The 26,695-nt window shown below is 45.5% G+C and overlaps 2 pseudogenes across 2 annotated transcripts; both read left to right on the top strand.

The window, feature by feature from the left end:
* The first annotated feature begins 1,378 nt into the window (after nt 1-1,378).
* Nucleotides 1,379-9,860, top strand: LOC148115867 (uncharacterized; annotated as a pseudogene). Its single transcript, XR_015731745.1, has 2 exons — nt 1,379-1,617; nt 7,350-9,860. The product of XR_015731745.1 is annotated as an uncharacterized LOC148115867 (transcript).
* Nucleotides 9,861-15,857: 5,997 nt separating this feature from the next.
* On the top strand, nt 15,858-25,453 carry LOC148115866 (uncharacterized; annotated as a pseudogene). Its single transcript, XR_015731744.1, has 3 exons — nt 15,858-16,414; nt 17,279-17,524; nt 21,933-25,453. The product of XR_015731744.1 is annotated as an uncharacterized LOC148115866 (transcript).
* Nucleotides 25,454-26,695: the final 1,242 nt, after the last annotated feature.

Below are 26,695 nucleotides of genomic sequence, written 5' to 3'. Positions count from 1 at the left end.
GGCAAATAATTTTAAACAGGAAATAAATAAAGAGCACGAAGGAGAGTTGCATGGTCTTCCCAAGAGGAAGAGACTGAGCTGTGAAACGGATCCATGCAGGGGGAGGAAACATGTCACAAGGAAGCCAGGATCAACTAGCCATGATGGGATGGAGCTCATAAGTGGAATAAGCAGAAAAAGCAAGAAAAGGGAAGAAAAGATGGGTTTCTCGCTCTAACTTCAACTCTCTTTCCTCCTCTTTGGCTTCTGTGATGCCTTAATCTTTTGGGTTGCCTGTCAATAGTCCTTGATGTATGACTAAAAATGGAATTGGAATCTCAATCGTTTAGCAAAGTGGTCATTATGTGAGGTATCACATGATGTGTTTGCTCAATTAGTGTAATGATTTCACTGGTCATTGAGTGGATGAAGTCCCAAGTAAGAAGCATAACTTTGTCTTGAGGGGGGTGAGTGGGCAGAGGGCTGGGGAGGCCATTGGAGTCCCAGCACAGTCCGTATTTGACTTGAGGAGAAGTTTAGAGATGCTTTGGGAGACATTTCTGGGGGGCACCAGTGACACTGGGCTGAAGTCCAGGCCTGGGGTCAGTGGCAATGGCTGAAATGGCTGAAGGCCACTTAAGGCACCATCTTGGCATTTCTGCCCCATTGCAGGGCCCAGATGGGGCGACTGAGGCTTTTGGGGGCGGTGCAGCTTTGCACCCCACTGCAGCTCTCCAAATTCAGGCGTGGCCTGTGCTGGATTTCCAGGGTGTCTCCCACCCCCTTCAGGCACCCCTCCATTTCTTCCCTGTGTCTTCCTTCACTTAACGACCCCCAAAAATCACTTAACAACATATGTTTTCCTCCTGGAGGAATATCTTGAGATATGCAATGTGGATTTAACACAGAGTGACCGACCTCGTTGCAATGGTGAGTCCTGGATGTGGCATCGCCTCCACGGTGGATCTTTTAGAAAGCACAAACTCTAAGGAAGTTGTGAGGCTGGTCTTGTGAGCGGCTCCTAGAAGAAGCTGATGGCCAGGAGGTTGCCTGGCATAAGTGGAAAATGCCTGTCCAAAGTAGCTTTGGGTCCCAGGAAGGCTGGAATTCTTATGGCCTCTTAAGCCTCCAAAAAGAGCAGGAAACAGGATCCCTTTTCTGATCTCGGTTGTCTTCCTTTGAGTTTTCTACTCACAACTATTTGTTGCTCCCTGTTGGACTTCATCCTGCTGGTTTCTTCCATTTTGGCCCATCAATAACTTCTTGAATCTCAATTCTATCTCCTTTTATCTTGTATCCTCAGCAAACAATCCTATTTTTTCCTTCCCCGTCCAGATCATTTATAGATCAAGCTCAGCGTTACTGTCGGCATCTGAGCCTTTTTCATTTCTCTTTGCAGGAGACCAGTGAGGATCTGGCCGTGAACTGCAGAGAGGAGAAGGGGGCCTTCTTGGATCAGAACACACAACATTTTGGCCAGGACTCCATCCTAGAAAATTTGGGAATCTTGGCCCGGCTGGAGAAGCAGCTTCCTGCACAAAGGGCCAATCAGTTAAGGAGAAATCAAACCAAGTGAGGGTCATCCTTGCCCTTGACTCAGAGAGGTGACCCAGATACTTCTTGGCTGTAACTTTAAAGGTGAGTCAATGAAATTTGGTTTGGAAAATAAGCTTTTAAAAAAATCTTTATGTGGCAATGCAATAGTTTAGTTTAGTTTAGTTTATTTATACTTATATGCCGCCCTTCTCCCGAAGGACTAGATAAGATAAAACAATAAAACAGTAAAATTACGACTAAAATACTCAATTTAAAATCCCCAAAGAATTAAAGTTAAAAGCTCCCATCAGATCAGCAAATTTGTTGGAAAACCCATGTCTTTAGGTCACCGCGGAAAGAGCGGAGGTCGGGGGCCATCCGGAGCCCAGTGGGTAAAACATTCCAGAGGGTCGGTGTGCCCACAGAGAACGCCCTCATCCTGGGCGTCATCAGCCGACATTGTCTGGCCGATGGCACCCGGAGGAGGGCAGTCCTATGTGAGCGCACTGGGCGGTTGGAGGCAGGCAGAAGGTGATCCTGCAAGTACCCAGGGCCCAAGCTATGAAATAAAATTGGGTTTTTCTGCCAAGGTGCAGAGTGAAGGCAAAATTTGTTTGATCTATATTAGTTGTAAGAAGCCACTCTTGGTGGAGTTGGAGGTGGACCCTGAGCAGAAGGCCACGGAGTGGGGGAGTCGCATCGGCCGGGGGGGGGGAGGCAGCCCTGAAGCCAAAAGAGGCTGCCTGGGGACTCAAGTGGAGGTGGGGCTGCCCTGCCCAGCCTTCATCTGGTTCTTTCAGGGGGAAATGTTCTCTCAGCCCAAACTGGGTCTTGTTTCAGCGATACATTCTTAGCCATTTATTTATTTTATTTATTTATTTATTTTATTTATTTATTTAAATTTCTATACCGCCCTACTCCCGAAGGACTCAGGGCGGTGAACAGCCAGAAGATAAAACACATAAATACAAAAATTTAAAATAGAATAAAAACGAATTAAATAATTTGGCTGAACAAATTTAAAATACCCCATAATTTAAAAACAGATTAAAATTTGCATTTAAAAAGGGGAGAAGATTTAGGCCAGGCCAGCTTAATGAAATAAAAAAGTCTTAAGCACGCGACAGAATGTGCACAGATCCGGGATCCTCCGTATCTCTGGGGGGAGCTCATTCCAGATCGTAGGTGCCCCCGCAGAGAAGGCTCTCCCCCTAGGGGCCGCCAGTCGACATTGTTTGGCCGACGGCAGCCGGAGCAGCCCCTCTATAGGAGCATACTGGCCGGTGGGAGGCTATTGGTGGTAGCAGGTGGTCCCGTAGATAACCAGGTCCTAAGCCATGGAGCGCTTTAAAGGTGATAACCAGAACCTTGAAGCGCACTCGGAAGACCACCGGGAGCAAGTGCAGCTCGCGCAGGAGAGGTGTTACATGGGAACTCCACGTCGCTCCCATAACCACCCGCGCGGCCGCACTTTGCGCCAGTTGGAGCCTCCGAGTACACCTCAAGGGGAGCCCCATGTAGAGAGCGTTACAATAGTCCAGACGAGAGGTGATGAGGGCATGAATGACTGTGTAGAGAGTCCCGATCTAGAAAGGGACGCAACTGGCGGATCAGGCGAACCTGATGAAAAATCCTCCCAGTCACGGCCGTCAAGTGCTCTTCTAACGACAGCCGTGAATCCAGGAGGACGCCCAAGTTGCGAGCCCTTTCCGTGGGGGCCAATGTTTTGCCCCCAATAGTCAGCGATGGCACCAGCTGACTATATCGGGACGTCGGAAACCACAGCCACTCGGTCTTGGATGGGTTGAGCCTGAGCTGTTTCTCCCCATCCAGATCCGTACGGCTTCCAGGCACCGGGACATCACTTCAAGGGCATTGTTGGGGTGGCCCGGGGTGGAGATGTACAGCTGGGTGTCGTCAGCATAATGGTACTTCACCCCGAAACCACGGATTATCTCGCCCAGCGGCTTTACATAAATGTTGAACAAAAGGGGCGAGAGGACCGATCCCTGTGGCACCCCACATATGAGGGGCCTTGGGGTCGACCTCTGCCCCCCTGTCAACATAGACTGCGACCGGTCAGAGAGAAAGGAGGAGAACCACCATAGTACGGTGCCTCCCACCCCCAACTCTTCCAACCGGTGCAGCATGATACCATGGTCGATGGTATCAAAAGCCGCTGAGAGATCTAACAGGACCAGGACAGAGGAGCAACCCCTGTCCCGAGCCCTCCAGAGATCATCAGCCAATGCGACCAATGCCGTTTCCGTGCTGTACCCAGGCCTGAAACCCGACTGGAACGGATCCAGATACGACGTTTCATCCAGGTACTGGGGAAGCTGTCGCGCAACCACACTCTCAACAACCTTCGCCACAAAGCGAAGGTTGGAGACTGGATGATAATTAGCCAATACTGCCGGGTCCAGGGAGGGCTTCTTGAGGAGAGGCCTCACCACCGCCTCCTTCAAGGTGGCAGGGAAGGCACCCTCACCCAATAAAACATTTATAGTCCCCTGGAGCCAGCCTAGCGTCACCTCCCGGGAAGCCAGCACTAACCAGGAGGGACACGGGTCCAACAAACACGTGGTCACGTTCAATCTACCCAGAATCCTGTCCACGTCATCTGGGGTCACAGGATCAAACTCATCCCAGATAACATTCTCAAGACCTGCCTCCGTCACCCTGGCTGGACCTACCCAGTCGGAGTCCAGACCTTCCCGAATCTGAGTGATTTTGTCATGCAGATACTGAACTAAAATCCTCGGCTCTTCCCTTTAAGGGGTCCTCCCGTGCTTCCTGGTGGAGCAGGGAGTGGGTCACCCTAAACAGGGCGGCCGGGCGATTATCTGATGACGCAATAAGAGCAGCAAAATTAGTACATTTTGCTGCTTTTATCGCCACTAGGTAATTCCTAATATGAGATCTTACCAGTGTCCTGTCCAATTCAGAAAGACTAGCCCTCCAACTACTCTCTCGGCGTCTTTTCCGGCGCTTCATCTCCCTGAGCTCCTCGGTGAACCAAGGAGCCAGGTGAGATCGGCGCCGGGTCAGAGGCCGCAAAGGCACGACTCGATCCAGAGCTCCAGCGGCCGCCCTGTCCCAGGCGGCCACTAGGTCTCCAGTCAAGGCGTGAGCCAGATCCTCGGGGATTGGCCCAAGCTCCATCTGGAACTTATCAGGTTCCATCAGGCGCCTGGGGCGGTACCATCTTATCGGTTCTGCCTCCCTGCGGCGGGGTACCGCGGTTCGAAAGTCAAGGCGAAAGAGAGAGTGATCATGACCATGACAAGGGCTCGATGACTATGTCCCCTATCTCGAGATCAGTCAACCACTGTCCAGAGACAAAAACCAAGTCCAGTGTGTTTCCCCCCGTGTGCGTAGGGCCATGAATTAGCTGGGTCAGGTCCATGGCCGTCATGGAAGCCATGAACTCCCGAGCCACCTCAGACGCCTCACCCACGTACGGCAGGTTGAAATCCCCCATGACCATAAGTCTGGGGGTTTCAACCGCCACCGCGGCGATAACGTTGAGTAGCTCAGGCAGGGCTGCAGCCACGTGGCAGGGAGCCAGGTACGTGATCAACAGACCCATCTGAACCCCATGGCCCCACTTCACAAGGAGGGACTCACAACCGGCCGTCTGAGGAACAGTGGTCTCCCTCGGCCTAAGGCCTTCTCTAATAATAACCGCTACTCCCCCTCCCCTCCGCTGTGGCCTCGGCTGATGGAATGCGTGGAAACCTGGTGGGCACCTTTCTACCAGAGGAACCCCTCTCTCCGGGCCCAACCAGGTCTCCGTAATACCTGCCAGGTCCGCTCCCCCCTCCTGAACAAGATCACAAATGAGGGGGGCTTTATTTACTACAGACCTGGCATTGCACAACATAAGTCGAAGGCCTGGGCCCTGAGGGTCTGTGCAACCTGGAAAACGAGTGGAGCTTTGGGGGCCGGAGCGCCCTACTGCTCAAAGACAGCGGGTGCGTGCTCCCTTAACATAATATGGCCCCCTGCTCCCGCCATATCTACCCCTCCCACTCACAGTACCGATGGTGAAAACACAGTCTGGACAAGCTCGCCCCCCCCCATTACCCCCGGATCCCCCCCACCCCCATCGCGCGTCATGGCCAGGCCCGACCCTCCCCTGCCAGCCACTCTTGCCTCCCCTCCTGGGCCCCTTAGGGCCCCAATAGGAAGCAGTTGTTGGAGCCACCACGAGAAAGGATTGGCAAAACAGCTGGCTCTTCCCTCCAGCCTTTGTCCCAAGCCCTGCACCAGGAGGCTGAAGCAGACCCCAAGTTGGAATTTCTGCCCCCCTCCAACCCGCACAAAAAGACCCCAAAGGGGGGAGACTCTTAGGGAGGCGCTTAGGCCTTCTCTTAAAGTTTACATTTTAATTGAAATTCTCTGGATCCTTTATTGGGGATCCTTTATTTGGGGCTTTTCCTTCTGAAGGTATTCAGTGAGGCCTCCCACACTTCAGAAACCCTAGGATCAAATATACTCCAGGATTAAGCCATGTCGCAGCTCAGATTGTTGGTTTTCTTTTTCTTTCTTCTGTTGATTTCAGGGCCAGTTGAGATAACAAACAGGATCATTCATTTCAATTTTGGGAAACTCTGTGTGGCTTTATTTGCTCTGATCAGCAATGATCCTTTTCGGGGTGCTCATCATTTCATTACCTTGATACTGTTACGTTTACACTTCTATTCCTTTCTCCATTTTTACTCTCATAAGACCCCTGGAGTAGCCCCTCCGCGAGATGGGTGGCAAATAAATTTAAAGTGCAAATAAATAAAGAGCACGAAGGAGGGTTGCATGGTCTTCCCAAAGGAAGAGACTGAGCTGTGAAACGGATCCACGCAGGGAGAGGAAACATGTCACAAGGAAGCCAGGATCAACTAGCCATGATGGGATGGAGCTCATAAGTGGAATAATCAGAAAAAGCAAGGAAAGGGGAAAAGAAAAGATGGGTCGCTTACACTAACCTCAGCTTTCTTTCCTCCTCTTTGGCTTCTGTGATGCCTTAATCTTTTGGGCTCCCTGTAGGTAGTCCTCGACATATGACTACAAGTGGAATTGGAATCTCAATCGTTTAGCAAAGTGGTCATTATGTGAGGTATCGCATGATGTCTTTGCTCAATTACTGTAACGATTGAGCCAAGTAATGTTGGCTGACGGCCCCTAGAGAGCGAGCCTTCTCTGTAGGCGCACCTACCCTCTGGAATCAGCTCCCCTTGGAGCTCCGGGTGGCCCCCGATCTTTGCTCCTTCCGCCGTGACCTTAAAACATGGTTGTTTCACCAGGCTGACCTGGACTGAAGGGGTTTTAATGGGAATTTTAGATTCTTTTATCATTTAAATTTTAATCTGGACTTGTTGTTGCTTTATTGCTGTGAGCCGCCCTGAGTCCTTGTGGAGAAAGGGCGACATATAAGTCCGATAGATAGATAGATAGATAGATAGATAGATAGATAGATAGATAGATAGATAGATAGATAGATAGATAGATAGATAGATAGATAAATAAGGCACCATCTTGGCATTTCTGCCCCATTGCAGAGCCCAGATGGGGCGACTGAGGCTTCTGGGGGCAGCTGCAGCTTTGCACCCCACTGCAGCTCTCCTAATTCAGGCGTGGCCTGTACTGGACTTCCAGAGTGTCCACCACCCCCTTCAGGCACCCCTCCATTTCTTCCCTGCGTCTTCCTTCACTTAACAACCCCCCCAAAATCACTTAATGACCACAACAACATGTGTTTTCCTTCTAGAGATTTTGTGACACTCTACATTTCTGGAAAGGAAATAATGTTCTCTGCTTCTTTTGCCTTCCAACAGCGGATAAAACTAGATCTACCTTGCAAGTCAACTATCAACAAATATTAGAAAATCAGCCCAAGGCAGCTTCCGCCAAAAAGGATGGAGCCTGGGAAACTTTTGGATGCCCCGTCAGACACAAGCAGCACTCCACAAAACGACAAAAAAACCCATGAATGCTTAGAGTGTGGGAAATCCTTTACTCTCCAGTCCCACCTTTTCACCCACAGGAAAGTCCATGTGGGAAGCGGATGCAGTGAAGGTTTGGAGGGCGAGAAATCCTTCTCTGGAAAAGACACCAAAGATCTCAGAAGCCCCCCAACAGTAAAAACCTATAAATGTGAGAAATGTGACTTACACTTTGGTCTAAAGTCAAGCCTTCGTACACATCGGAAAATCCACACTGGAGAGAAACCTTATCAATGTCTGGAATGTGGGAAATTTTTCCGTGCAAAAGCCACTCTCGGGGACCACATGAGAATCCACACAGGAGAGAAACCTTACAACTGTTGGGAATGTGGGAAGAGCTTTTCTCAGAAGTCAAGTTTTAGGCGCCATGGGAAGAGCCATGCAGGAATCAAACCTTACAAATGCTTTGAGTGTGGAAAATGTTTCACTGAGAGCTCATCATTTCAGAGACATGAGAAAACACACACAGGGGAGAAAAACGAAAAGTGCCCAGAATGTGGGAAATGTTTTGCTGACAAGTCAACCCTAACTGAACATCAGAGACTTCACACCGGAGAGAGACCCTATGAATGCCCAGAATGCGAGAAACGATTTGTGAGTTCTTCTCAACTTCGGAGTCACCAGAAGAGGCACAAAGAGGAGAAACCCTGCAAATGTGGGGAATGTGGGAAATCATTTGCTTGGCAGTCCCTCCTTTTGACCCACAGGAAGGTCCATGTGGGAAGTGGATCCAGAAAAGGTTTAGAGGGTAAGAAATCCTTCTCTGGAAAACACACGAAAGATCTCAGAAGGCCCCCAACAGTAAGAACCTACAAATGTGAGGAATGTGACTTAAGCTTTGGTCTAAAGTCAGGACTTCTTTCACATCAGAAAACCCACACTGGAGAGAAACCTTATCAATGTCTGGAATGTGGGAAATTTTTCAGTGAAAAAACCACTCTCAGAAACCACGAGAGAATTCACACAGGGGAGAAACCTTACAAGTGTTGGGAATGTGGGAAGAGCTTTTGCCAGAACTCAAGTCTTTGGGTCCATAAGCAGGTTCATGCAGGAATAAAATCTTACAAATGCTTTGAGTGTGGAAAATGTTTCATCCAGAGTTCATCTCTTCGGAGTCATGAGAAAACACACAGAGGTGAGAAAAACGAAAAGTGCCTCGAATGTGGGAAATGTTTTTCCACAAAATCAACCCTGGAGCGACATCAAAAAATTCATACTGGAGAGAGACCCTATGAATGCCCAGAATGTGAGAAGCGATTTATGTATTCTTATGAACTTCAGAGACACCAGGAATGGCATAAAGGAGAGTTGCCCTATAAATGTGGGGAGTGTGGGAAAAGTTTTTTTTTCCCAGGAGTGCTTCAAATTCATCAGAGAATCCACACAGGGGAGAAACCCTACAAATGTGGGGAGTGTGGGAAATGCTTTTCCCAAAAACAACACCTTGGAAGACATCAAAGGCTCCACACAGGAGAGAAGCCATTCAGATGCGTTGAATGTGGAAAATGTTTCACTCAAAAGGGAGACCTTTGGACACATCATAAAACACACACAGGGGAGAAGCCATATCAATGCAACGACTGTGGAAGATTTTATCGTACCTCATCAGCCCTTAGAAGTCATGTGAAAATTCACACAGGGGAAAAAAACTACAAATGTTTAGACTGTGGGAGAGCATTTGCTGACCCATCTTCCCTTAGAAGTCACAGCCGAATTCATACAGGAGAGAAACCCCACAAATGCTCAGAGTGTGATAAATGTTTTTCTCGGAAAGATAATCTTGTGATACATCAGCGAACCCACACTGGAGAAAACCCATATAAATGTCTGGAGTGTGGAAAATGTTTTTCTCGGAAAGATACTCTTGTGATACATCAGCGAATCCACACTGGAGAAAACCCATATAAATGTCTGGAGTGTGGGAAATGTTTTTCTCGGAAAGATAATCTTGTGATACATCAGCAAATCCACACTGGAGAAACCCCATATAAATGTCTGGAGTGTGGAAAATGTTTTTCTCGGAAAGATACTCTTGTGATACATCAGCGAATCCACACTGGAGAAAACCCATATAAATGTCTGGAGTGTGATAAATGTTTTTCTCGGAAAGATACTCTTGTGATACATCAGCGAATCCACACTAGAGAAAACCCATATAAATGTCTGGAGTGTGGGAAATGTTTTGCCCATCGTTCAAAACTTCAAATGCACACCCGAAATCACACAAGAGAGTAGCTTCACAAGTGTGCAGAGTGCGAGAAACCTTTTCATAGTAAATCAAAGCTAAAAAAGCACCAGAAAGTCCATAGCAGAGATAAATCTTTTCAGGTGTGAAAAATGTTGGAAACCGGGCTTCCGGTCTGGCTTCCGTCGCCGCCAGATGGTCCTCGGAGACCGCCAGTCCCGTTGCCTGTAAAGATCCGCCTTTACATCTGAAAGGCGACTCGAAAAACTCCATTTCCTGAAGGAAATGTGAGACAGAGCAGGCGAGGGCAGGTAGAGCCCTCTGCGAAGTCCCCAGAGTTCTTTTTTTTACTCTTGGGGATGAGCAGGTTGTGGCTCCCTATTTCCGCTCGCCGCTGCTCCGGGCTTCGGGAGAACTCTGCCTTTTTGCAGAGCCAGGCGCTGGGACCGGACCAATCAACGAAATTAACAGATCATCTGAATAAGCAGGATGAAATTCGAATCGGGGATTCTAAACTGCAAGTATTCTAACCCCAAGACTGATTTTAAAGTTAAAGAAGAGTGAAAGGAGGAAAAAGGAGAGTTTAAAATGGCGACTGGCTGAGGCTTGAGAAAAGCTGAAAGTGAAAGTCCTTCCGTTTGAATAGCTTATAACGTTACAAAGTTACAAAGTTACAAAGTATCTAGCAAAAGTGCTGGTTAGAAGTGAGAGAAAAAATTCTTATTTCATGTTTCTTCCTTCTTAGAGACTTGTGATTGATATTGTTTGGAGAGAAGTCTTTTTCTTTAAAAGGAAAAAGGAAAAAAAATCTTTTGTGTGGCAGGATGGCGCTAAAACTGACAAAGCCAGATAACCAAGCCATGGGGGGGGGGGCTCTCCCATTTATAAATCGCATAAACAAGTTGAGAGTTTGCAGATGCAGAAGAATGGCTTCATAGACCTAAAGAAATTTTTACCGGAGGAGATGGCAAGACATGATAAGACTGTGAATCTGAATCTTGAAAATTTTAGACAGGAAATTAAAGAGTTGATTCAACAAAAGTATGATATTCTGAAGCAACATATGAAAAGTTTTATAGAAATAATTCTGAAGATGGATGAAATTATAAATTCAAAAATAGACACTAAGGAAGTTGATGATAAGATTTATAATTTGGATAATAAAATACAAAGAATTGAAAATGATTTAATAAGGATTCAAGAAAAAAGCTCAGAAGTAGAGTTTAAAAAAATAAAGGAAGCTGACTATAAGACTTACAATGTAGATAATATAAAACAAAGGATTGAAAATGAAACCACAATAATGCAATTCAGACTCATGGAATTTGCGGTTAGAATTAGGGGAACACAGGAAGATAAAAGACAAGATTTGAGAAAGATGTCTGCTGAAGTTCTGGCTGGGATTTTAAAGGTTAGCCCTGAAGATGTATCCTGCAAGATTGATAAGGCCTACAGAGTTAATTCTTGGGTGGCAAAGCAAAGGCAGTTGCCTAGAGATGTGGTGATTTACTTTACTGATAAAGAAATAAGAAATGATATTGTGCAAAAGTCTTTCAACTCCACTCTTGAAATGCATGGAAGGAAGATCTGGATATTTAAAGAACTACCGCCTAAGATGTTAAAAGGTAGAAAGGATTTTGGATTTTTGGTGACTGAACTAAAGAAACAAAACATCCCATTCAGGTGGGATGTCCCAGTTGGTATAATATTGAGATATCAAGGAGAACGATATCAATTAAATACAGCTGAAAAAGCGGAAGAATTTTACTATAAGGTTTTTAAAATGGGTTTAACATCTCCACGTATAATACACGAGGGGAATAAAGAAAAGCAAAATCAACAAGAGATTGAAATTCAGGCTAAACAGATGGAGGTGGAGGTAACGGAAAAACAACAAGTTACAGAGGCTTTTGTGGATGAGCCGCTTCTGGATTCTCCTTCGGAGGCTATAGTTGGATTACCTATAAATACAAGAGAGGCGACTTTGGATTCTAATGTGATGACTTATCAAGCTACAGACCAGCATGGAAACCAAACAGTTGATATACAACTCATAGAAAGGAAACCAGGATGGAGATCTAAGCCACAAAAGTTAAGAAAAGAAGAAGCAGGTCCTACAAAAATAAAAACTTTTGGACCAAACAACAGTGTAATGCCAGTTACTCAAGAGACGATTGAATATTTAGAAATTTAGTTGAGGCAAAGTATTGGTTTATATTATCCTGAGGAGAGTGACAGATCTCTGTAGTGCTGCACTCTTGGGATGTGAAGATGGCCATAAATTGAGTGGATTGGAATTTTCTATTTTGGATTCTTTGACAAATGGATTACGTTTATGCTGAGCTATAAGGCAAGAGAACTATGGGATTGGGGCATGCAGAAGATCTGGCTGTTACCCCAACACGGTGGTTGGAATTAATAATCTAGATGGAAGACATTATAGACGACACTATATGGAATATAAATATAAAGTCACTCGGGTGGTTTTTTTTATATATGAAAATATTTACTATTGATGGGGGCAGATGGTAATTGAAGATACCGAACATACTGTTGGAATTAGGATGTGATGTTACCCTAACATGGGTAATGGAATTAACAATCCAGATGTGAGACATTACAGAAGATATCATATGGATTACAAACTTAAAGTCAATTGAGGATTTTATATATATATGTAAATAAATTTTTTTTTTAGTGGAATGGGCAGAAGAATAAAAGATATTGAAAATATTATGTATGTAGACCTGTAGGAAAGTGGGTGGAGATAGGTTGGTTTACTGATTGTTTAGTTTAGGAGAAGGGATATTATGTTATATCAATATACGTAAAAGATTCGAATTAAGAGATATATGTATGGGGGAGGAGGAAATGGATAGATTATGAGTTGAAATTGCTAAATTAGGATTTATTATATAGTTTTACAGCTGAAAGTTGCTTTGAATGTTGCTTTGAAATGTATAGTATAAGTGGGATATAATGATATTGTTAGAAGGATAGATTATGAGTTGAATAGATGAAATTGCTAAATTAGAATTTATTATATAATTTTACAGTTGATTGTTGTTTTTGAAATGTATAGTATAAGGGGGATATAATAATATTGTTAGAAAGAAAGGGTTAGTATATGGGGGGTGGTACAAAAGGATGGTAAAGTATTATATAATCTGTTATTAATTTGGGTTTTATTTTGGAGAAGCCACAGGGGGAGGGGAGGGGGAGGGGGTTAGGGTGGAGTGGGGGGGAAAGGGGGAAAAACTTGTATTTGAAAAACTTTTTCAATTAAAAAAAAAACGTTGGAAACCGTTCTTTAAAAAAACATTCAGATGTTAACATTTACCAGGAACTTCACACAGTGACAGAAGGGAAATCGTGCAAATATTTGATGTGGGGAAAATATTTTTCCTACTGAAGCAGCCTTAAATACCATCAGAGAGGACACAGTGAGGGAAAAGGGCACAAGTGTTGGGAGTATGAGGATATTTTGCTCACAAAGCCACATTAGTAACTTATACGCAGAGTAGATACAATGTTTTGCAGAGAACAGGAAGTCCTCGGCTTAGGACCATCACTTGGAATGGCTTTCCGGTCATACGTTGCTACAGTCGTAAGTGAAGGCACCCAGGTATTTTTGTTAATTCTTACTAGACTTTGTTGATCAATAAGGAGAACTCTGAAGATTTAGAGAGGAGAAAATGGGGTGAGGGTGGAATGAAGATGCATCTGCTGGTTTATTTAGGGATAAAATGTTGATGTTGAATATGTGGCTGAGGAAGAAAAGAGAAAGTTTTCTTTTTCTTACTATCTTTTTGGGAAAGATTATTTTTCACATGGTCTTTTTCATGTTTTCATACAAACTTATATTGTTCCTTTGTTGGATCTGCGAATACAATCCTTAATAAAATTATTGTTCAAAACAATCAAGAGGACTATTTTCATGGTATGGACTGGCAGGGTGTCAAAAACCTCAAGATGGCAGTCAAATTGTGCCATAATCAAAATCCTGCTGTTTTTTTAAAGCTCTGTGTGTGATGCCCTTTAAAACAGAAAGAACACCAATTGTGTACAAACAGCTGCCATCCCGATTCTTCAGGCTCCATCCTCCCTCGCTGGACAGTTTTGGCTTCCTGTGTTGCATTCGGAAGGGGACTTTAAGAGAAATGTCCTGGGTTGGAATTTGGATGGATCCCTGCTCTTGAGGGCAAATCATTGGTCGCCACCTACATCTGCCTGACACACCCGTGATTAAATGAACCCCATCTTACTTAGGACACACATTGAGGTCACAAGAAGGGCGACTTTCAATTATGTCATCAATTTATTGCAAATTGAAAATTGATACCCAGTTGCCTTTCATGTGACCCCAAATTCAGTTACTGTGAGGCTGTTGTGTGTGCAATTAAAGCTACTGTGTGGACAGTTGTGGATTTAACTATAAATTTACATTTCTTTAAGTATATTCTGACTCTTTACGGAGATATTTCATTAGTAGTCATAAATAATAATGTTACATTAAATATTTTTCTTGCCTATTTCCATCAATCCAAACCCAATTTACCTATTTTTCATAAAAAATATCACTTCAAATAGTATACATTTAATGGGATCTTTCTGTGGGATTCATGAATTGGCTACTTCAGGGGGGCTTCTGGCATCTCCCCAATCCCTCCAAGCACAGAGTGGGAGCCCCCTGTGAGCCCCTTGATCCGGACACCTGGTTCCCCAGAGGCGCCTGGTACCCGGATGCTCCTCAAGTCTGATGGAGGCTCTTTCTCTTTATGGATTTAAGGCTCTCTGGGAAGAAGGTCCAGTCCTGGGATACACAGAAGGTCAACTGAAAATAGGAAAAAGGGGCCGTGCTGCCATTTCACGCTGCTAATTCCTCCACCCACCCACCCTCTTGTGCCTCTGTGAGCATTCAGCTCCTCCTGCCATCAAAGGGGGTTCCATTATTTGGGGCCCCTCCTGTGGGGGTCTCTGCCGTCTTCCCTTCTCAGCTCCAGTGGGAGAGGCTGAGTTTGGGTCGGTCCCCCCTTTGAGCCAAGAGCTCATAAGGCACAGCTGGAGGACAGAGGCAGCCATCATGGAGGTTCACTCCAGGCAGCCATGAACCTGCGACCCTTTGAAGTTATGACGGACACATCTCCAAATGGGACCTATGACCCAGACCCATAATGGGCAGACTCCATTAAGTCATGGATCAACTGGACTTATTATGACATTTGCAACTGCTTTTCTTTTTATTTTCCTGGTTTTCAATAAGTCTTTGATTTTGTTCACCAGATGTGTCTTCGAGTTGTATCAAATTTTGGGTTTTTAAATCTCACATAAATGAAAAATGAGAAATGGAATCATTTCTATTGGACAGTGGATTGGCAATATTTTCAGCCTTGTTTCCCAGTTGAATTGTGCTGCCTCTATGGGGAAAAGCATCAGATCTGGGCTGCTCCCCAAAGTCTCTTCTTTCCTGTCTGGGGGGTTTCTGGTGATTAGCAAAGGAATGAGAGAAGCCCCATCTCTGCTCAGAGATCCCCCCCAGTTTAAACCCTCAGGATGGAGGGTCTTCATGGAACCCCTGCACCACAGACTATTAGAGATCAGTGTAAGATCTGATGGCAGCTGAATGAATGAATGAATGAATGAATGAATGAATGAATGTATGTATGTATGTATGTATGTATGTATGTATGTATGTATGTATGTATGTTCCTGGGAGTAAAAAGAAACATTTATTATCCAGTTAGGAAGGAACCCCCCAAAAAGGAAAGAAACCCCCAAAAGGGAAGTGAAGGTTCCTGGCCCTTTCCACGGAGCTCCTCAAGAGGAAACCCTCCAAGGGGCTTCATCCAGGCTCTCCCAGGCACCCTGGAGCAGGAGGAGGGCAGCCCCGCTTCCACCGTGCAGGGGACACTCTTTCCATGGGCAGAGGAACCCTCGACCCCGACGCCCCTCGGAGGAACGGCGGAGGTTTCCTGGCTGGGGGGGGAGATTGGGGGGGAGGGAGGGGGAGGAGCAGAGGCTGCTGAGGGGCGGGGCTGCAAGGAGGGGGCGGAACTCCAGATGAGCGCAGAAGCCCCGCCCCCCTCTCCCCTCCCCCTCGCTGGATCTCCGCTGCCCTCCGCGTGTGGATCCGGGAAGAAGCTTTAGGGGAGGTTACTTGCAGAAGGTCTCTGTGTGGTCCGTTTTAACAGGAAGCCTCTGAAGATCCCTTTCCCTCGAGTGCAGTTGGAAAACTGGAGGAAACGGAGCTTTAAAAGGTGTCTTGAGATATGCAATGTGGATTTAACACCGACTGACCGGCCTGGTTGCAATGGGGAGTCCTGGATGTGGCATCGCCTCCACGGTGGATCTTTTAGAAAGCACAAACTCTAAGGAAGTTGTGAGGCTGGTCTTGTGAGCGGCTCCTAGAAGAAGCTGATGGCCAGAAGGTTGCCTGGCATAAGTGGAAAATGCCTGTCCAAAGTAGCTTTGGGTCTGTGATGTCCTCCTGGCTGCTTTCCATCTCCACCAGTGGCAAACGTGCCTGACCAAATCCATCATCTCAAATCAAAATCTTTATAAATTCCCTACAATGGCCGCCCATCCCTCCTCTTTCCCCATTGGCTGAGATACTAATGAGGTTCCATTCTTCTACATATTTCCTGCTTCCCTCCCCGAACACGCTAAATCATGCATGACATGTGAATTTGAATGAGCAGACAATCTATGCAAGGTGAGTCAACATTCAGTAGTCTCTTGCCCATGCTCTTTTAGCTTGTTGTTTTTTTTTAATTTGATTTATATGCCGCCCTTCTCCGGAGACTCAGGGTGGCTTACAATGCATTAAGCAATAGCCCTCATACTTTTGTATATTTATACAAAGTCAGCTTATTTCCCCCACAAACTGGGTCCTCATTTCACCTACCTTAGAAAGGATGGATGGCTGAGTCAACCTTGAGCCTTGGAGAGATTCGAACCAGCAGAAATTGCAGGCAGCTGTGTTAATATCAGGGTGCACTAAACCACTGTACTATCAAGGCTCTATAGCTTGTTTTCAAGTTCCTAGTTATTTGGTGGATTCTTTGAACAATGGAGGTTTTTCTCTTCTTCCGTTTTAGTTTTGTCTTTCCTGTTTTTCAGTTCGCTTTGTTTTACCTTTAATGTTTTAGAAAGCACAAACTAAGGAAGTTTTGAGGCTGGTCTTGTGAGCGGCTCCTAGAACAAACTGATGGCCACAAGGTTGCCTTACGGTACATGATTTTAAAATGCCTGTCCAAAGTAGCACTGGGTCCCAGGAAGCCTGGAATTCTGATGGCCTTGCAGCCTCCAAAAAGAGCAGGAAACAGGATCCATTTTCTGATCTCTTTTGTCTTCCTTTGAGTTTTCTACTCACAACTATTTGTTGCTCCCTGTTGGACTTCATCCTGCTGGTTTCTTCCGTTTTGGCCCATCAAGATCTTCTTGAATCTCAATTCTATCTCCTTTTATCTTGTATCCTCAGCAAACAATCCTATTTTTTCCTTCCTCGTCCAGGTCATTTATAGATTAAGCTCAGCGTTACTGTCGGCATCTGAGCCTTTTTCATTTCTCTTTGCAGGAGACCAGCGAGGATCTGGCCGTGAACTGCAGAGAGGAGAAAGGGGCCTTCTTGGATCAGAACACGCAACATTTTGGCCAGGACTCCATCCTAGAAAATTTGGGAATCTTGGCCCCGCTGGAGAAGCAGCTTCCTGCACAAAGGGCCAATCAGTTAAGGAGAAATCAAACCAAGTGAGGGTCATCCTTGCCCTTGACTCAGAGAAGTAACAAGTGACCCAGAGACCTCTTGGCTGTAACTTTAAAGGTGAGTCAATGAAATTTGGTCTGGAAAATAAGCTTTTAAAAAAATCTTTATGTGGCAATGCAATAGTTTAGTTTAGTTTAGTTTATTTATACTTATATGCCGCCCTTCTCCCGAAGGACTAGATAAGATAAAACAATAAAACAGTAAAATTACGACTAAAATACTCAATTTAAAATCCCCAAAGAATTAAAGTTAAAAGCTCCCATCAGATCAGCAAATTTGTTGGAAAACCCATGTCTTTAGGTCACCGCGGAAAGAGCGGAGGTCGGGGGCCATCCGGAGCCCAGTGGGTAAACCATTCCAGAGGGTCGGTGTGCCCACAGAGAACGCCCTCATCCTGGGCGTCATCAGCCGACATTGTCTGGCCGATGGCACCCGGAGGAGGGCAGTCCTATGTGAGCGCACTGGGCGGTTGGAGGCAGGCAGAAGGTGATCCTGCAAGTACCCAGGGCCCATGCCATGAAATAAAATTGGGTTTTTCTGCCAAGGTGCAGAGTGAAGGAGAAATTTGTTTGATCTGTATTAGTTGTAAGAAGCCACTCTTGGTGGAGTTGGAGGTGGACCCTGAGCGGAAGGCCACGGAGTGGGGGAGTCGCATCGGCCGGGGGGGGGGGGAGGCAGCCCTGAAGCCAAAAGAGGCTGCCTGGGGACTCAAGTGGAGGTGGGGCTGCCCTGCCCAGCCTTCATCTGGTTCTTTCAGGGGGAAATGTTCTCTCAGCCCAAACTGGGTCTTGTTTCAGCGATACGTTCTTAGCCATTTATTTATTTTATTTATTTATTTATTTATTTTATTTATTTAAATTTATATACCGCCCTACTCCCGAAGGACTCAGGGCGGTGAACAGCCAGAAGATAAAACACATAAATACAAAAATTTAAAATAGAATAAAAACGAATTAAATAATTTGGCTGAACAAATTTAAAATACCCCATAATTTAAAAACAGATTAAAATTTGCATTTAAAAAGGGGAGAAGATTTAGGCCAGGCCAGCTTAATGAAATAAAAAAGTCTTAAGCACGCGACAGAATGTGCACAGATCCGGGATCCTCCGTATCTCCGGGGGGAGCTCATTCCAGATCGTAGGTGCCCCCACAGAGAAGGCTCTCCCCCTAGGGGCCGCCAGTCGACATTGTTTGGCCGACAGCACACGGAGGAGCCCAAGTCCAGTGTGTTTCCCCCCGTGTGCGTAGGGCCATGAATTAGCTGGGTCAGGTCCATGTCCGTCATGGATGCCATGAACTCCCGAGCCACCTCAGACGCCTCACCCACGGACGGCAGGTTGAAATCCCCCATGACCATAAGTCTGGGGGGATCAACCGCCACCGCGGCGATAACGTTGAGTAGCTCAGGCAGGGCTGCAGCCACGTGGCAGGGAGCCAGGTACGTGATCAACAGACCCATCTGAACCCCATGGCCCCACTTCACAAGGAGGGACTCACAACTGGCCGTCTGAGGAACAGTGGTCTCCCTCGGCCTAAGGCATTCTCTAATAATAACCGCTACTCCCCCGCCCCTCCCCTGTGGCCTCGGCTGATGGAATGCGTGGAAACCTGGTGGGCACATTTCTACCAGAGGAATCCCTCCCTCCGGGCCCAACCAGGTCTCTGTAATACCTGCCAGGTCCGCTCCCCCCTCCTGAACAAGATCACAAATGAGGGGGGCTTTATTTACTACAGACCTGGCGTTGCACAACATCAGTCGAAGGCCTGGGCCCTGAGGGTCTGTGCAACCTGGAAAACGAGTGGAGCTTTGGGGGCCGGAGCGCCCTACTGCTCAAAGACAGCGGGTGCGTGCTCCCTTAACATAATATGGCCCCCTGCTCCCGCCATATCTACCCCTCCCACTCACAGTACCGATGGTGAAAACACAGTCTGGACAAGCTCGCCCCCCCCCATTACCCCCGGATCCCCCCCACCCCCATCGCGCGTCATGGCCAGGCCCGACCCTCCCCTGCCAGCCACTCTTGCCTCCCCTCCTGGGCCCCTTAGGGCCCCAATAGGAAGCAGTTGTTGGAGCCACCACGAGAAAGGATTGGCAAAACAGCTGGCTCTTCCCTCCAGCCTTCGTCCAAAGCCCTGCACCAGGAGGCTGAAGCAGACCCCAAGTTGGAATTTCTGCCCCCCTCCAACCCGCACAAAAAGACCCCAAAGGGGAGAGACTCTCTGCAGAAACACAAACGTTCAGTGCACATACCCAGCCCAGGGGCCATAGTTCGAGGACCCCTGATTTAGTGCAATATAAAAAAATGCAAAAAGTTTTAATGCAGCCACGAAAATTTTCTCACGGACCACCAGTGGTCCACAGATCACCAGTTGGTGACCGCTGTACTAAACTGTAACCCCAAGTGCATTATGGGACAAGGCCTAAACAGGAACAATCTGCATACATTATGGCATGACGCAAAGAGGGGGCTGAGGGGTTTTTTAAAATTGTCTTTGTTTAACCTTTTAAGGGGTCTGGGGAGGGGGGAGGGGGGTTGGATGGGAACTAGGGTTGTGGGTTTGGGGGATAACCCACCAAGGGGAGGGTTGGGCCTGGCCATGATGCGCGGTGGGGGGTGGGGGGGATCCGGGGGTAATGGGGGGGGTCGAGCTTGTCCAGACTGTGTTTTCACCATCGGTACTGTGAGTGGGAGGGGTAGATATGGCGGGAGCAGGGGGCCATATTATGTTAAGGGAGCACGCACCCGCTGTCTTCGAGCAGTAGGGCGCTCCGGCCCCCAAAGTGAGTGACATAGAGTTGGACATCGAGTTGGCCACGCCCATCCAATCACATGATCACCTAGCCCACCCAGCCGGTCATTAGGCAGATTATATTAGTGGTCTGTGGAATTTAAAATTATGAATTTAGTGCTCCCTGAGATCCGAAACGTTGGGGACCCCTGGTTTAGTAAGCTGAAGCGCTTAGGCCTTCTCCTAAAGTTTACATTTTAATTGAAATTCTCTGGATCCTTTATTGGGGATCCTTTATTTGGGGCTTTTCCTTCTGAAGGTATTCAATGAGGCCTCCCCCCCCCTTCAGAAACCCTAGGAATAAATATACTCCAGGATTAAGCCATGTCGCAGCTCAGATTGTTGGTTTTCTTTTTCTTTCTTCTGTTGCTTTCAGGGCCAGTTGAGATAACAAACAGGATCATTCATTTCAATTTTGGGAAGCTCTGTGTGGCTTTATTTGCTCTGATCAGCAGTGATGCTTTTCGGGGTGCTCATCATTTTTATTACCTTGATACTGTTACGTTTACACTTCTATTCCTTTCTCCATTTTTACTCTCATAAGACCCCTGGGCCCCTCGGCGAGATGGGTGGCAAATAAATTTAAAGTGCAAATAAATAAAGAGCACGAAGGAGGGTTGCATGGTCTTCCCAAAGGAAGAGACTGAGCTGTGAAACGGATCCATGCAGGGAGAGGAGACGTGTCACGAGGAAGCCAGGATCAACCAGCCATGATGGGATGGAGCTCATAAGTGGAATAAGCAGAAAAAGCAAGAAAACGGGAAAAGAAAAAGGGTTGCTTACACTAACCTCAGCTTTCTTTCCTCCTCTTTGGCTTCTGTGATGCCTTAATCTTTTGGGTTCCCTGTAGGTAGTCCTCGACGTATGACTACAAGTGGAATTGGAATCTCAATCGTTTAGCAAAGTGGTCATTATGTGAGGTATCGCATGATGTCTTTGCTCAATTACTGTAATGATTGAGCCAAGTAATATTGGCTGACGGCCCCTAGAGAGCGAGCCTTCTCTGTAGGCGCACCTACCCTCTGGAATCAGCTCCCCTTGGAGCTCCGGGTGGCCCCCGATCTTTGCTCCTTCCGCCGTGACCTTAAAACATGGTTGTTTCGCCAGGCTGGCCTGGACTGAAGGGGTTTTAATGGGAATTTTAGATTCTTTTATCATTTAAATTTTAATCTGGACTTGTTGTTGCTTTATTGCTGTGAGCCGCCCTGAGTCCTTGTGGAGAAAGGGCGACATATAAGTCCGATAGATAGATAGATAGATAGATAGATAGATAGATAGATAGATAGATAGATAGATAGATAGATAGATAGATAGATAGATAGATAGATAGATAGATAGATAGATAGATAGATAAATAAATAAATAAGGCACCATCTTGCCATTTCTGCCCCATTGCAGAGCCCAGATGGGGCGACTGAGGCTTCTGGGGGCAGCTGCAGCTTTGCACCCCACTGCAGCTCTCCTAATTCAGGCGTGGCCTGTGCTGGACTTCCAGAGTGTCCACCACCCCCTTCAGGCACCCCTCCATTTCTTCCCTGCGTCTTCCTTCACTTAACAACCCCCCCAAAATCACTTAATGACCACAACAACATGTGTTTTCCTTCTAGAGATTTTGTGACACTCTACATTTCTGGAAAGGAAATAATGTTCTCTGCTTCTTTTGCCTTCCAACAGCGGATAAAACTAGATCTACCTTGCAAGTCAACTATCAACAAATATTAGAAAATCAGCCCAAGGCAGCTTCCGCCAGAAAGGATGGAGCCTGGGAAACCTTTGGATGCCCCGTCAGACACAAGCAGCACTCCACAAAACGACAAAAAATCCCATGAATGCTTAGAGTGTGGGAAATCCTTTACTCTCCAGTCCCACCTTTTGACCCACAGGAAGGTCCATGTGCGAAGTGGATCCAGTGAAGGTTTGGAGGGCGAGAAATCCTTCTCTGGAAAAGACACCAAAGATCTCAGAAGCCCCCCAACAGTAAAAACCTATAAATGTGAGAAATGTGACTTACACTTTGGTCTAAAGTCAAGCCTTCGTACACATCGGAAAATCCACACTGGAGAGAAACCTTATCAATGTCTGGAATGTGGGAAATTTTTCCGTGCAAAAGCCACTCTCGGGGACCACATGAGAATCCACACAGGAGAGAAACCTTACAACTGTTGGGAATGTGGGAAGAGCTTTTCTCAGAAGTCAAGTTTTAGGCGCCATGGGAAGAGCCATGCAGGAATCAAACCTTACAAATGCTTTGAGTGTGGAAAATGTTTCATCCAGAGCTCATCACTTCAGAGACATGAGAAAACACACACAGGGGAGAAAAACGAAAAGTGCCCAGAATGTGGGAAATGTTTTGCTGACAAGTCAACCCTAACTGAACATCAGAGACTTCACACCGGAGAGAGACCCTATGAATGCCCAGAATGCGAGAAACGATTTGTGAGTTCTTCTCAACTTCGGAGTCACCAGAAGAGGCACAAAGAGGAGAAACCCTGCAAATGTGGGGAATGTGGGAAATCATTTGCTCGGCAGTCCCTCCTTTTGACCCACAGGAAGGTCCATGTGGGAAGTGGATCCAGAAAAGGTTTAGAGGGTAAGAAATCCTTCTCTGGAAAACACACCAAAGATCTCAGAAGGCCCCCAACAGTAAGAACCTACAAATGTGAGGAATGTGACTTACGCTTTGGTCTAAAGTCAGGACTTCTTTCACATCAGAAAACCCACACTGGAGAGAAACCTTATCAATGTCTGGAATGTGGGAAATTTTTCGGTGAAAAAACCACTCTCAGAAACCACGAGAGAATTCACACACGGGAGAAACCTTACAAGTGTTGGGAATGTGGGAAGAGCTTTTGCCAGAACTCAAGTCTTTGGGTCCATAAGCAGGTTCATGCAGGAATAAAATCTTACAAATGCTTTGAGTGTGGAAAATGTTTCATCCAGAGTTCATCTCTTCGGAGTCATGAGAAAACACACAGAGGTGAGAAAAACGAAAAGTGCCTCGAATGTGGGAAATGTTTTTCCACAAAATCAACCCTGGAGCGACATCAAAAAATTCATACTGGAGAGAGACCCTATGAATGCCCAGAATGTGAGAAGCGATTTATGTATTCTTATGAACTTCAGAGACACCAGGAATGGCATAAAGGAGAGTTGCCCTATAAATGTGGGGAGTGTGGGAAAAGTTTTTTTTTCCCAGGAGTGCTTCAAATTCATCAGAGAATCCACACAGGGGAGAAACCCTACAAATGTGGGGAGTGTGGGAAATGCTTTTCCCAAAAACAACACCTTGGAAGACATCAAAGGCTCCACACAGGAGAGAAGCCATTCAGATGCGTTGAATGTGGAAAATGTTTCACTCAAAAGGGAGACCTTTGGACACATCATAAAACACACACAGGGGAGAAGCCATATCAATGCAACGACTGTGGAAGATTTTATCGTACCTCATCAGCCCTTAGAAGTCATGTGAAAATTCACACAGGGGAAAAAAACTACAAATGTTTAGACTGTGGGAGAGCATTTGCTGACCCATCTTCCCTTAGAAGTCACAGCCGAATTCATACAGGAGAGAAACCCCACAAATGCTCAGAGTGTGATAAATGTTTTTCTCGGAAAGATAATCTTGTGATACATCAGCGAACCCACACTGGAGAAAACCCATATAAATGTCTGGAGTGTGGAAAATGTTTTTCTCGGAAAGATACTCTTGTGATACATCAGCGAATCCACACTGGAGAAAACCCATATAAATGTCTGGAGTGTGGGAAATGTTTTTCTCGGAAAGATAATCTTGTGATACATCAGCAAATCCACACTGGAGAAAACCCATATAAATGTCTGGAGTGTGGAAAATGTTTTTCTCGGAAAGATACTCTTGTGATACATCAGCGAATCCACACTGGAGAAAACCCATATAAATGTCTGGAGTGTGATAAATGTTTTTCTCGGAAAGATACTCTTGTGATACATCAGCGAATCCACACTAGAGAAAACCCATATAAATGTCTGGAGTGTGGGAAATGTTTTGCCCATCGTTCAAAACTTCAAATGCACACCCGAAATCACACAAGAGAGTAGCTTCACAAGTGTGCAGAGTGCGAGAAACCTTTTCATAGTAAATCAAAGCTAAAAAAGCACCAGAAAGTCCATAGCAGAGATAAATCTCTTCAGGTGTGAAAAATGTTGGAAACCGGGCTTCCGGTCTGGCTTCCGTCGCCGCCAGATGGTCCTCTGAGACCGCCAGCCCCGTTGCCTGTAAAGATCCGCCTTTACATCTGAAAGGCGACTCGAAAAACTCCATTTCCTGAAGGAAATGTGAGACAGAGCAGGCGAGGGCAGGTAGAGCCCTCTGCGAAGTCCCCAGAGTTCTTTTTTTTACTCTTGGGGACGAGCAGGTTGTGGCTCCCTATTTCCGCTCGCCGCTGCTCCGGGCTTCGGGAGAACTCTGCCTTTTTGCAGAGCCAGGCGCTGGGACCGGACCAATCAACAAAATTAACAGATCATCTGAATAAGCAGGATGAAATTCGAATCGGGGATTCTAAACTGCAAGTATTCTAACCCCAAGACTGATTTTAAAGTTAAAGAAGAGTGAAAGGAGGAAAAAGGAGAGTTTAAAATGGCGACTGGCTGAGGCTTGAGAAAAGCTGAAAGTGAAAGTCCTTCCGTTTGAATAGCTTATAACGTTACAAAGTTACAAAGTTACAAAGTATCTAGCAAACGTGCTGGTTAGAAGTGAGAGAAAAAATTCTTATTTCATGTTTCTTCCTTCTTAGAGACTTGTGATTGATATTGTTTGGAGAGAAGTCTTTTTCTTTAAAAGGAAAAAGGAAAAAAAATCTTTTGTGTGGCAGGATGGCGCTAAAACTGACAAAGCCAGATAACCAAGCCATGGGGGGGGGGGGGCTCTCCCATTTATAAATCGCATGAACAAGTTGAGAGTTTGCAGATGCAGAAGAATGGCTTCATAGACCTAAAGAAATTTTTACCGGAGGAGATGGCAAGACATGATAAGACTGTGAATCTGAATCTTGAAAATTTTAGACAGGAAATTAAAGAGTTGATTCAACAAAAGTATGATATTCTGAAGCAACATATGAAAAGTTTTATAGAAATAATTCTGAAGATGGATGAAATTATAAATTCAAAAATAGACACTAAGGAAGTTGATGATAAGATTTATAATTTGGATAATAAAATACAAAGAATTGAAAATGATTTAATAAGGATTCAAGAAAAAAGCTCAGAAGTAGAGTTTAAAAAAATAAAGGAAGCTGACTATAAGACTTACAATGTAGATAATATAAAACAAAGGATTGAAAATGAAACCACAATAATGCAATTCAGACTCATGGAATTTGCGGTTAGAATTAGGGGAACACAGGAAGATAAAAGACAAGATTTGAGAAAGATGTCTGCTGAAGTTCTGGCTGGGATTTTAAAGGTTAGCCCTGAAGATGTATCCTGCAAGATTGATAAGGCCTACAGAGTTAATTCTTGGGTGGCAAAGCAAAGGCAGTTGCCTAGAGATGTGGTGATTTACTTTACTGATAAAGAAATAAGAAATGATATTGTGCAAAAGTCTTTCAACTCCACTCTTGAAATGCATGGAAGGAAGATCTGGATATATAAAGAACTACCCCCTAAGATGTTAAAAGGTAGAAAGGATTTTGGATTTTTGGTGACTGAACTAAAGAAACAAAACATCCCATTCAGGTGGGATGTCCCAGTTGGTATAATATTGAGATATCAAGGAGAACGATATCAATTAAATACAGCTGAAAAAGCGGAAGAATTTTACTATAAGGTTTTGAAAATGGGTTTAACATCTCCACGTATAATACACGAGGGGAATAAAGAAAAGCAAAATCAACAAGAGATTGAAATTCAGGCTAAGCAGATGGAGGTGGAGGTAACGGAAAAACAACAAGTTACAGAGGCTTTTGTGGATGAGCCGCTTCTGGATTCTCCTTCGGAGACTATAGTTGGATTACCTATAAATACAAGAGAGGCGGCTTTGGATTCTAATGTGATGACTTATCAAGCTACAGACCAGCATGGAAACCAAACAGTTGATATACAACTCATAGAAAGGAAACCAGGATGGAGATCTAAGCCACAAAAAGTTAAGAAAAGAAGAAGCAGGTCCTACAAAAATAAAAACTTTTAGACCAAACAACAGTGTAATGCCAGTTACTCAAGAGACGATTGAATATTTAGAAATTTAGTTGAGGCAAAGTATTGGTTTATATTATCCTGAGGAGAGTGACAGATCTCTGTAGTGATGCACTCTTGGGATGTGAAGATGGCCATAAATTGAGTGGATTGGAATTTTCTATTTTGGATTCTTTGACAAATGGATTACGTTTATGCTGAGCTATAAGGCAAGAGAACTATGGGATTGGGGCATGCAGAAGATCTGGCTGTTACGCCAACACGGT

This window comes from Pantherophis guttatus, chromosome 2 (genome assembly GCF_059756535.1).
Source record: "Pantherophis guttatus breed Tessera chromosome 2, ASM5975653v1, whole genome shotgun sequence".
In the NCBI taxonomy this organism is placed as follows: Eukaryota; Metazoa; Chordata; class Lepidosauria; order Squamata; family Colubridae; genus Pantherophis; species Pantherophis guttatus.
The sequence above is the reverse complement of the archived record's forward strand: the minus strand, read 5'-3'. Positions and strand labels throughout refer to the sequence as shown.